Raw genomic sequence first — 11,811 nt, 5'->3', positions numbered from 1 at the left:
CAACAAGGTTCCGTAGATGTCTCGGTCTGTAGGACTAGGTTTGATGTCTCCGTGATGTTGGGACGCTTGAGGGTGTTTGTGTATATAGGCCCTGAACTGCCTACTGAGCTACTCGATTCGAGCTTGGATAGAGCATCCGCTCGAGCATTAAGGGTGCAGGAGACTTTGGTGATCTTGAAGTCAGTGAAGTTGCTTAACAGTTCTTTGACTGCCTTCAGATATTGGATCATCCTTGAGTCTTTGGCCGCATACTCTTCATTCACTTGGTTAACCACAAGATGGGAGTTGGCCAAAATGTAAAGGTGCTCGGCTTTCACCATCAAGGTAGCTTGAAGACCCGCTAAAAGTGATTCATATTCAAACTCGTTATTCAAGGTAAATAATTAAAAAGCAGTGGAGTGCTTATGTGTTGACCTGTCAGGGTTACGCAGGACCACTCCCGCTCCACTACCTACTTCGCCAGAAGACCCGTACACCTTTAGTGACCACCAAGAAGAGAATTTCGGTGTGTCATGATCAAGGATACAATGTGTCCGAGCTACAGATGCATTGACTGCTTGGGATGTCGAAGGCTTCGGCTGGGTAAGTGGTAGAGATGGAAATGGCTGCTCTTCTGTTAAGGTCGACTCAATCAAGAAGTCGGCTAAGACCTGAGCTTTAATAGTTGTCCTCAACTCGAAATGTACATTATATTCATTGAGCTTGACCGACCATGTGACCATTCTTCCTGAAGTGGTAGGGCTGCGTAGTGCCTTCTTCAAAGGTAAGCTCATCCGTATAACTATGGGGTATGCTTGAAAATAAGAACGAAGCCTTCTTACTGAAGTGATGATAATGAAGGAGGCTTTCTCAAAAAGAGGATAGTTGAGTTTAACCCCCTTCAAGATCAGGCTGACATAATGCACCGACTTATGGGTATTCTTCCTCTCGAACTAAGACAGAGCTGACGGCTTTGGAGGATATGGTCCGATAGAGATACAAAATCTCCCCTTCTCTGGGTTAGCTCAACAGAGGCTTGGTGCTCAAGTACCTTTTAAGTGTTTGGTCTCATGTTTATGAGCCTACTATCTAATCTAGTTTTGATGATTAACAAATAATTCCTAACAATGTTTGTCGAGTGTTTATTTGCTTGTTAGATATTCTATACAAAGATCCTCTGTTGGAGGTTGGTTGGACCTGCGCCAACACGATCATATCCATTAGAGGTTGGATGGAATATGAGCTATAACGATGATATCCATGGAGGTGGAGACAAGTTGATGTAGAGAAGCTTTCAATAGCAAAATATATAGAGGAACTTTATCAACAATATTTAGCAAATATCGTCATTTAAGCTTTGTGCGCTATCGTAAGCGATATTTGTATTTTTACTTTCTCTCTAGATCATAATGTAGGCAAGAATTAATGTAGATAACTTTTGAAGCACTTGGGGATCATTCACACACACTTATGTTTTTAACCATTTTACAAAATAGTGAGTTTTTACAAACGATAAACAAGATTTTAAAAATTTCTTCTCAAACATGTTTGTTTTCATGTTTATAATCATTCCTCAAAATTTTACTAATTTTAGAGTTTATTTGTTATTTTAAATTGTATTTACAAAGTCAGATATTCTGGAAAAAGAGGTGTCTAGAATATCTGTTATCGGTCGACCGATCAGGTGCAACCAGTCGACCAATCAGAAATAGTTTTTCAGACCCTACAAACAATCGCTCATCAGTTGACCGATACACAATGATCGGTCGACCGATGGCTGAGGTCCAGTCGACCGGTACAACAATGTCGGTCGACCGAATGAGCTCAAGATTTCCAAGTCTGCTAACGGTCATCTCGTCGGTCGACCGACCATGGTCTATTAGTCGACCGAAACTACTGTAATGGCTAGTTTTCCAGACTCCGTGATTTTAGGGGTTTTGTTGGTTTTGAGGATTTTCTTAGGATTTTGGCTATTGTTTTGAGTGCCTATAAATATCTTTTTGCCCTCATTTGTTCAGTAACCAAGAAGGATGTTTAAAACAAGTTTTGCAACTTTTGTTTAAGGGTTTCAAAGAAAGATCAAGTGTAGTTTGTTTGTGTGAAGAAATTTTCACAAGAGAAGAATTGCAACAACGTTCTTGAGGATTTCAACCTCAAAATTCTACCTCTCTTGTTTTGAGAAGTTTTCTAAACTCATTTATCTAGCTTGTTCTTATTTTGAATCTCATATATATCTTTGCTAGATTTAATTGAGTTTTAATTTCGTTTTTACTCATTGCTTTTCACACACAACCATTTGAGCTTAAGTATTTCACATATAGTATATTTGGGTTGTGGGTGTGATTCATTGAGTGTGAGCTTACATTTCATTGTCATCGTTGTTAGAGAACAAATCCTTTGTATTTGCACTTAATTGTTGAGAGAACACATTGTAATATACAAGAACACTTAGAAAAGTGGTTGGTCGGAGTCAATTCCAAGAGGAGTGGCGTCGGTTGTAAATCCTTAGGAGATGTTATAATTTCGAGCACTTGAGGAAGGTGACACGGGCTAGGCCAACGCTTAGAGGAATGTATTATGTATTGATAATAGTGTGAGTTATAAACGTTTATCGGTGAGCGTAGAAAATCGATTGTGTAGCCTTTTGTGTTGATAGTGGAGATTCTCCTCGAGGGTGAGGAGCGGAGACATAGGTCGTGGGTCGACCGAACTCCGTGATCATTTGTTTGTGTTTGCATTTGGCTTGGCGTACTCTTATTATCTCATTGTTTATATCGCCTATTGCAAAAGTGCTTATCCTTGCTTATATTTTTGTGCATATCATATTGTTAAGGATAATTAGTATGTAAAGTTTTAATTTGGCATTAATATCAGATTAGATTAGCAATTACCCTATTCACCCCTTCTAGGATACTTTTATTAAGGTCTTTGAAGGCTTCACTACATTCATGCGTCTAGCTCTTGCCTTCCTTCAGTCCCTTGATTCCTCTGAGAGTTTTGAAAAATGGGAGGCTCCGCTCAGGCAACTTCGAGAGAAAGTGGCCCAATGCCGCTATCTTTTCATTTAGCCACTGGACGTCCTTCAGTGTGCGGGGCTCCAGTAGCTACTCTATGTTAGCTATCTTCTCGAGGTTGATTTCAATACCTCTTTGGGTGATCATGAATCTGAAGAATTTGCCAAACTGTACCCCAAAAGTGCATTTGGGTGGATTAAGTTTCATGCTGAAAAGGTCTCTTTAAGATCTGTCACGTGGGATGATGCTAGTTTTGACTTCACAAGGATGTCGTCTACATAGGCTTTCACGTTACGGCCAATTTAGGGTTTAAAAATCTTGTTCACCAGTCTCTGATATGTGGCTCCTGCATTCTTGAGACTGAAGGACATTACTTTATAGCAATAAGTCTACTGATTAGTGATGAATGAGGTCTTCTTTTGGTCATACCCCATCAAAAGGATCTGGTTGTAGCCAGAGCGAGCATCCATGATGCTAAGTAGTTCATGGCCCGCGCTCTCGTCTACAAGCTGGTCGATCCTGGAGAGGAGATAGTTATCCTTGGGGCAAGCTTTGTTGAGATCCGTGAAATCCACGCACATCCTCCATCTTCCCAAGGACTTCTTCACAAGCACCACGTTGGATAACCACTCTATATATTGCACTTCTCTAATGAAGCCAGCTTTAAGGAGTCAGTCGACTTCCTCAACACCCGCTTTTTGTCTCTTGGGGTCGAGGTGTCTCTTCTTCTGTCAGACCGGCTTGGTGTGTTGGTTGACCGAGAGCTCATGGCTCGCTACTTCGGGGGAATCCCTACCATTTCTTCCCTCCCCTAAGAAAAGACATTAGCGTTCTCTAGCAAGAACATGATCATATCCCCTCATTGTGGCTCGACGAGGCTCAATTTGATCTTGACCGTCTTAATCTTGGTCAATCAGCATCTCATGAAGCTCTTTGATAGGGTCATCCTTTCTCTTTCTAGCACTTTCTCTATCTAGAGGCAGATCTTCTCGATGGGCAGGGTCTCTATTTCCCCTTTCTTTCATCGAGAGCAAATAGTAAGATCTAGCCTCCCGTTGATTGCTTCTGGTAATTCTGACTCCTTCAGGGGTCAAAAACTTCACCATCTGGTGGTAAGTGGATGGAATAGCCCGCAAGTTATTGAGACTGGTTCTTTCCAAAATAACATTGTAGGCTGACTTAAGGTTCATCACTAAGAATTAGGTCTGAACAATGGATTGATAAGGGAATTTGCTGACCATTAGGTAGAGCGTGATCATCCCTTCGGGTAGGAGTGAATGCCATGTGAATCCAATGAGTGGACCTCGACAAGGCTACAACTTGAATTTGTCAATGCTCATCTGGTTGAATGCGTCAACGAACAGGATATTAGTTAAACTTCCTATATCGACCATGATCCTCTTAATATGAAAGCTGTTGATCCTGGCTGAGATGATAACAGAGTCACCGTGAGGCGTCTGAACACCTTTTAAGTCCGAGTCGCTAAAGGAGATGGGCTCTTTCGTCCTCGGCACTTGTCGCACAAGTGGACTTGTAACACTCACTTGACGTACTTCTTCCGAACGTTGTTGGACATCCCTCCTACTGCAGGTCCGTCACTGATGGTGTTATGACACCCCTATTGTTGGTCTTAGGAAGTTAGGTTTTGAGCGACAGCTGGGGGACGAGACAATCTGGAGTGTAACCTCCTATCACTTCCCCTTAGAGCGGGTCCTCTCTGTCTTACTGGGAGACAAGCTTCTTTAGGTATCCTCTCTGTATCAAGTCCTTAATGTTTCTCTGGAAGACTCTATAGTCATTGGTAATATGGTTGTGATCTCGATGATATCAATAATATTGTCCAGTGTCTCGGGATCAAGGATCCAACTTCATATGATGAGGGAGGGAATTGAGATGTCTCTCCTTCTGGACCATGTAAAGGGCTTCTATGAGAGAGGTGTTAAGAGCCATGACGGCCAGTTTCTGTATGGTCTTCTTCACTCGATCTCTCCTGTCGGCCCATTTTGATCTAGGATCAGCTCTGGGGGCCGCCAGTGTTACCACTACTGCTGTCAGTACTACTGTGGATGCTGCTTTCGCCTCCCTGGTCACCTTTTTATAGGCTCGGGCATCTTCCCTGTCCATGTATCCATGTGCCTTATCCATCAGCTGCTCATAGCTAGTGACTCAATTTATTTTGGCGAGTGAGTCAGCTAGCTCGTTGCTTTCCAAGACAGCTACAATAGCGGACATGGTGACCGCACTCCCAGGATCATCAACTTTTAACTTGTTGGCTTAGAACCTCTTGATATTGTCTCTCAAACTCTCTTCAGGCTCCTGCCTTATTTGTATTAATACATGGGGAGGTAACTTCTATTTGGTGTCGGCCAAAAAGTAATGGACGAAGTTCTGGCTGAGCTGCTCAAAGCTATTAATTGACTTCTTTGCTAGTGAGTTCCACCATAGCTTGGCACTTCTCATTAAGGTAATGGGATAACACCTACAAATGATTGGCTCCAATGCTTGCAACATGGTCATCATGTCATAGTAATTCTGGACATGCTCAGTCAGGTCTCCTTCACCCTCGTACTTCTCTACATGAGATATCTTGAATCTTTCAAGCGGCATTCATAATTTCGTCGGTAAGGAGATGTTTCTGCCGATGGCCTCAACGATTAGTCAGAAAGACAGATCATACCATATGCTAATTTAGTGGTTGACGAGCCTAGAGCGGCATGATAATATTGAGGGCCTCGCAATGCCCCCCCAGCAGTGTGTTCTCGGCCATCATGACGAGGACTAGGGCTCTCTTCTTGCTTCCACAAATTTCGGATAGTGCTGATGAGGATCCGCAAAGCGAGCTTGTTGGCGTGGCAGGGGATACATGTATTTGACATAGTCTTTGTGATGTCCCGCCAGTGTGGCATGTGCTAGCAAAAAAGGAACTATTGGCTGACCCGTTGGTAGTAGAGGAGCAGCTGATGAAGAAGGTCGTTGGGGAGAAATTCGGTTGAGGAACTCATTAGTGAACGTCACAAATTGATGCTGAAAATATTAGGAGATTCCATGAGCGGATCCCTCCAGCTGGGCTTGAGTGACGTATTCCGTGCGTCGTTCTTCAGGGATAGGGTTAACAAACTAACTAGGGTGTTCAGAACTAGGCATCTTGCTCGAAGAAAAAATGCTCCATGGTGGACGCCAATCTGATGATATTAGTTATCAAACAGGGAGTTTATGCTAGAGTTATGAGAGTGTTTAGGGTTCTCAAACTCCTTCTGGTGACTGGTTCAAGAGCCCGCTATTCTTCTCTACACATAAAAAACTCTTAATAGGGCAGAGTTGGGTTCTCCCGTTGTTCCTCGAATGATCAAATTAACATTTTGATCTATAGTGGGAAAATCAACAACAAATTGTATAGGTAGTTATTCAAAGTTGCCAAAAAGCAAAAAAAGTTACCTCATGCAGTGTAGTTACCTTTTATAGTAGATCAAAGGGGTATGAAGGTAACTTTTGCCGCATCCAATTAGGCTGCTGAGTTAGCAAATATCTTCCAAGTGTCAGCCACAAAAAAAAGTGACTCATCTTGTCATTTAATGAGGGAATGACAGCATGTGCTTGGAGCTGAATAGGTCCGATGAGTCATAAAGACTATGGGGGCTAGAGTAATGATGATTTTGTCAGAGCAGTTAATGCGAGAGCAGTTGGCTAGCGAGGGGTCCGAGGTTACCGCAGTCTCTCTATTTGTTTGGTCAAGGGCCGAGAAGCACCGCCTTTTTAGTCGGTCTCGCAAGTTATCGGCTAACACAGTAGGTTGAGTGTGGGTTGCTCTAGTGTCAATCAGGTGAGGTGGCTGACAAGTACCGCCTTTTGACTCAGCTACGCAAGTTGTCAGCTAACACGATAGGTCGTAGGAGTAATTTGAGTCGTCTTGACCTCAATTCGTCTAATTAGGCGAAATGTGAGACACGTGTCGGCTTCTCTAGAGAGATTAGTACTTGTTGATTTTCTTGTCTATAACAGCTTATCTAGAGAGATTATCAAACAATTTTTATCTCCTAAGGGGTTGTTTGGTTCGTTTTCTATTTTATAGGGAAACATTATTCCATGTAAGAGACTCAAGTTTTTAATTTTTCAAAGTTTTTCAAGAAATAAATTGTCATTGTTTGGTTCACACATAAACCATGGTGGAAAACCAAATTAGACACTTTTTCTTTTTCTTTATTTGGTTGGTATTTAAAAAAGGGAAAAACTTTGGTTGATTGGACATTTTTTTTACTTTTCTTGTGTTTAGTTGGTATTAAAGTTTGTAGAGAAAAATATATATGGTCATCATGATAAATTTACCTCTCACTAAAGATAAATTTATTTGTGACTGTTATGCGTGGTAATCGTACCAAAAGAAAAGTGCGAAAATAGCATATTAAACCAGTAAATAACGTAATTCATTATAAATACATGTTTGACATGAAAAATCATATGAAACCTGTAATAATATGATCGATCATAACTGTTATGAACTACATATTTGAATTAGCAAAAAAAATTCACGAAGTATGTAAAAAACCAGATTCAATATAACAATAAGTACAACAAGAAAATTCAAAAATCCAAACATGTAAAAATAACTAGATTGTGCATGACTCGTATGAAAATACCGGGTTGCTAAGGATATCTTGTGGAACATCATTGGGGGCTTGTCTCATGTAGCGTCCACATAGGTAAATAATTGCTTCTAATACCTTATTGAAATATCTATTGTCTGTCTCCCTTGATCTAATAAAATGAGACCTCATCATGCGGTTTTTTGATTTATGACCTAAAATGTTCAATGTAATGATAAGCTGTTCTTCTACGGTTATGTTTCTTGAGTCTTTTAGTAGCCCCTTTTCTCTCATGATCTCTGCTAGTTTCACAAAAGCACCACTTCGCATTTTAATATATTTTACACAACTATCACTAAACTCATTATGTATATGCTCTATGTGTTCAATTCTACTTCTATATTGATTTCTTTTTCCCTCACTTGGTCCACTACGTATCGATCTACGCCTAGACTACATTCTCCTCGTGAATGTAAATACTACAACAAAAACAGATAGTGCAACCCCTTGGCAAATGTTAACAAGACTATCTTCATCCATAAATTCCCCATCACCATCCACCCATGATATAAACATCAAATTGAAATAATTAATATGACTAACAAGCATCCATAATGATAATGAAGTAAAGTGTGAATAACCAATCAACCATATGCAATGTCAATAACCAAATCACCTATCAAAATGGCACGACAAAAAAGATATAAACATATATATAGAACTTGAGAATAGTTTACAGTCAACTTAATAATATGAAGCTGACCAAGCATAAGCTGTTGGCCTTCTTATTTTGATGATGATTTACAAACAATTTACATCTAATATTGTTTGTCTAGTGTTTGTGTTTTATATTGATTCTAGGCAAACAATATGTTGGAGGATGGATGGAATAGCGCTTCAACGACGATATCAAATGGAGGTTGGCGGAATTGTGGAGTGAAGCAACATATAATTCAAGTTAAAGATCAAGTTCAAGTTTCATCCACAACGTGTACCAAGTTGAGCTACATTGAAGATCAAGATTGCTTGGGTAATGTAGTTTAGGATTTATATTATGTGTGTTAAGTACTCTAAGCTCAATTATCTATACACACACATTTTATTAGTTTCCTTGTATATATATGTAATCACATATATATACAACACAAGTTTTGGTTTTCATGTTTATAAATATGAAATTACATGTTTCATATTTATTATTGTGATTTGGTTTATTTACATAGATATGAAACAAATATATTTTCATATACATACTCATAGGTTTCATTTTCTATTGTATTTGTGAAAATATTGTATTCTTAGTTTGTAGACTTCAATATCAGTTTATACATGTTTTACTAAGTTTATAAAAACATTTCACAAAGTTTCAAAAGTTGGTTTATGTCAAAACATCAAAATTCAAGTATCTCATATTTCATGTTTTGGACTATTTTGCAAAATGATGATATTTTTCATTTGGAAAGTCCTTTTTCGAAACCAATCATTGTAGCATATTTATTATTATGTCTACAATCATTCCCCAAAGTTTTACATTTTTTAGAATTTATTTGATATTTTTAAACAGTGTTTCAAAATCAGATATACAGCTTTCAAAACTGTTTTTCAGAAGTATCAGTATTCGGTCGACCGCACCGGTCGACCGAACCTAAGGTCAAAAGTTCACTGAGCGACAGAAAGCTGTCGGTCGACCGGTCCGGTCGACCGATGAAAATTTTCGGTCGACCGACGAAATTTTCGGTCGACCGACTGCCTTGGGGCTGTTTTTGTCTTTTGCTCAGGTTTTTAGCTGAAGTTTGAGAGGGTATAAATACCCCATTGCTGATCTCTTCTAAATCATCTAAGTATGTTTTAAAGAAGTTTTTTAAACAAGGGTTTTAAAAAGAGTTTAAGCTTGTTTAAGCTTGTTTAAGGGTTTAGTTTAAAGCTGTTTTAGTTTTCACAAGTGGAGGAGATCATCTTCTTGTTTGGGCTTCAATCTCCATCTCTCCATCTTGTTATTCAGAGAAGAATCTCTAAACTCATTTCTAGCTATTTATTATTTTGTTTATAATTTCTATATGCTAGATTTTAATTGAGTTTAGTTTTGATTTTGATTTCACTCATTGTTTACACACACCCACTTGAGCTTATTGTATTTGCATACATAGTATATTAGGGTTGTGAGAGATTGTAACATTGAGTTGTGCTTTATTGTGTTCTCATCTATTGTAGAGAACAAATTTATATTTGTTACATTGTGAGTGTTGTAAGGTTTTCGGTGAGCTAGAAAACCGAGTGTGTTATGAAGTTTTCGGTAAACTAGAAAACCGAGTGTGAGGAGTGATACATTCATGCCTATTGTTTATATCGCCTTTGTCATTTGCTCTTAGTTCATATTATCCACTATCTTGTTTATCTTATTTATGTTTATATCACCCTTAGTTTCATATCCTTGCATATAACTCATAATATATTTCATCATATAGGATATATCACTTTGTGTATATTGCATATTCTTGCCCATAATAGATTGTATACCTATCTTGCAAGAATATAGTTGTTAATTATTTTTAATTGGCATTTAATCGGATTAGATTAGCATAAGACCCTAATCACCCCCCCTCTAGGGTCTAACAATTGGTATCAGAGCTTGGTGCTCTTTGATTTAAGGTCTAATCGCCTTGAGTTAAAGATCCAAGTTATCTTTTTGTGCTAATCTTGTTTTGATTGCATTTGCATCTTGCTTGCATATTTTTACAAATTATGAATATGAATGATGCATCTTGTTTAGGCTATGATTCTAGTGTTGCTCCTAGATTAGACAATTTCCCCTATGCCCAATGGTGTGTTAGATTTAAACTATTTGTTAGATCTAAACATTTTGATTTATGGGAAATTATAGATGATGCTTATATTGTGCCCATTTTGGAGAAATCCAAGTGGAATAAAAATGATCATCGCATGTTTACTATGAACAACATTTTGTTAGAATATTTGTTAAATGCTTTTAACTCATCTATGTCTAACAAGTTTGTTCATTTTGATAGTGCTTACAAAGTTTGGAAATTTATAGAAGCACATCAAGGGGACTTGGAGGCGATCCGACAAGCTTTGGAGGATCCCGCTTCAAGTTCATGTGGAGCATCATGCACACGGCCACTAGGCGATAGCCCTAGTGAGGTTTGCGAGTTCGAACCCGATAATGATTTATCTAGTGATGAACTTGCTTGTGCTAGTGAAAAATTATTGCATGCCTTTAACAAATTGCAAAATGATTTTAATGATTTAAAAAGCAAGCATGATGTTTTAAAATCCGATCATGAGAAGCTAGCTTCCAATTTTGATATCATTTCCAAAGAAAATGTTGCTCTTAAAGAAAGTAATGATATGTTAAAATTGGAAAATGAGAAATTATCATCATCCATTTCTAGCTTATCTCATGCTAAGATTGATGCCATGTTAGAAGTAGAGAACATAAAAAATAACACTGCTTCATTTATAAATGACTATTTATGTTCTACTTCTAAAAATGCATATGTGCCTAAAAATGAAGATTTGAATCTTATGAAAAATAGTATTTCATCTTTAGATTCAACTTTGAAAACATGCATTAATAATCATAAGAAGCTTATGGATATGTGTGCTAAGTCTAAGAAGTCATCCACTCATTATGCACACATGTATAGCAAAACTTATAAGTGTTCTATTTGCGGCCGTCAAGGTCATTTAGCTAAGTTTTGTTATGATGCACACAAACTTAAGAATTCTAATGCTCCTTGTGCATCTCATGTAGCTTCTTCATCTTGTACACTTACACATTCACATGCTCATTCTCACAAAGTTCATCATAAGCATGCTAGTGTGTTCAAGTGTGATTATTGTGGTCGTTTTGGTCATTTGGCCAAATATTGCTTTGATTTGAAAAGAAAATCTCATTTGACAAATGCTTCCAATAGACCACATGTTTTTAAATGTGATGTTTGTGGTAAGTTTGGACATCTTGCTAAATTTTGTTTTGATATACAAAAAGCTTCTAAATTGCAATATGTTCCAAATAGACCATTGTTTAAGAATGTTTCTCATTTGCAAAATAATTTTAAAAGAAAATCTTTATTTGCAAATGATTCCCGTGCACGAGCTAATGGTCCACAAAAACAAATGGATCTCTTTCATTGCACAAATTGCAATAGGAAGGGTCATTTGAATGAATATTGTTTTGACCATGTTAGTGCACCATATATGCCTAAGAGGGTTCATAA

The sequence above is a fragment of the Asparagus officinalis genome, chromosome 1, assembly GCF_001876935.1.
Source record: "Asparagus officinalis chromosome 1, Aspof.V1, whole genome shotgun sequence".
Taxonomy (NCBI): Eukaryota; Viridiplantae; Streptophyta; class Magnoliopsida; order Asparagales; family Asparagaceae; genus Asparagus; species Asparagus officinalis.
This window is presented reverse-complemented; position numbering follows the sequence as displayed.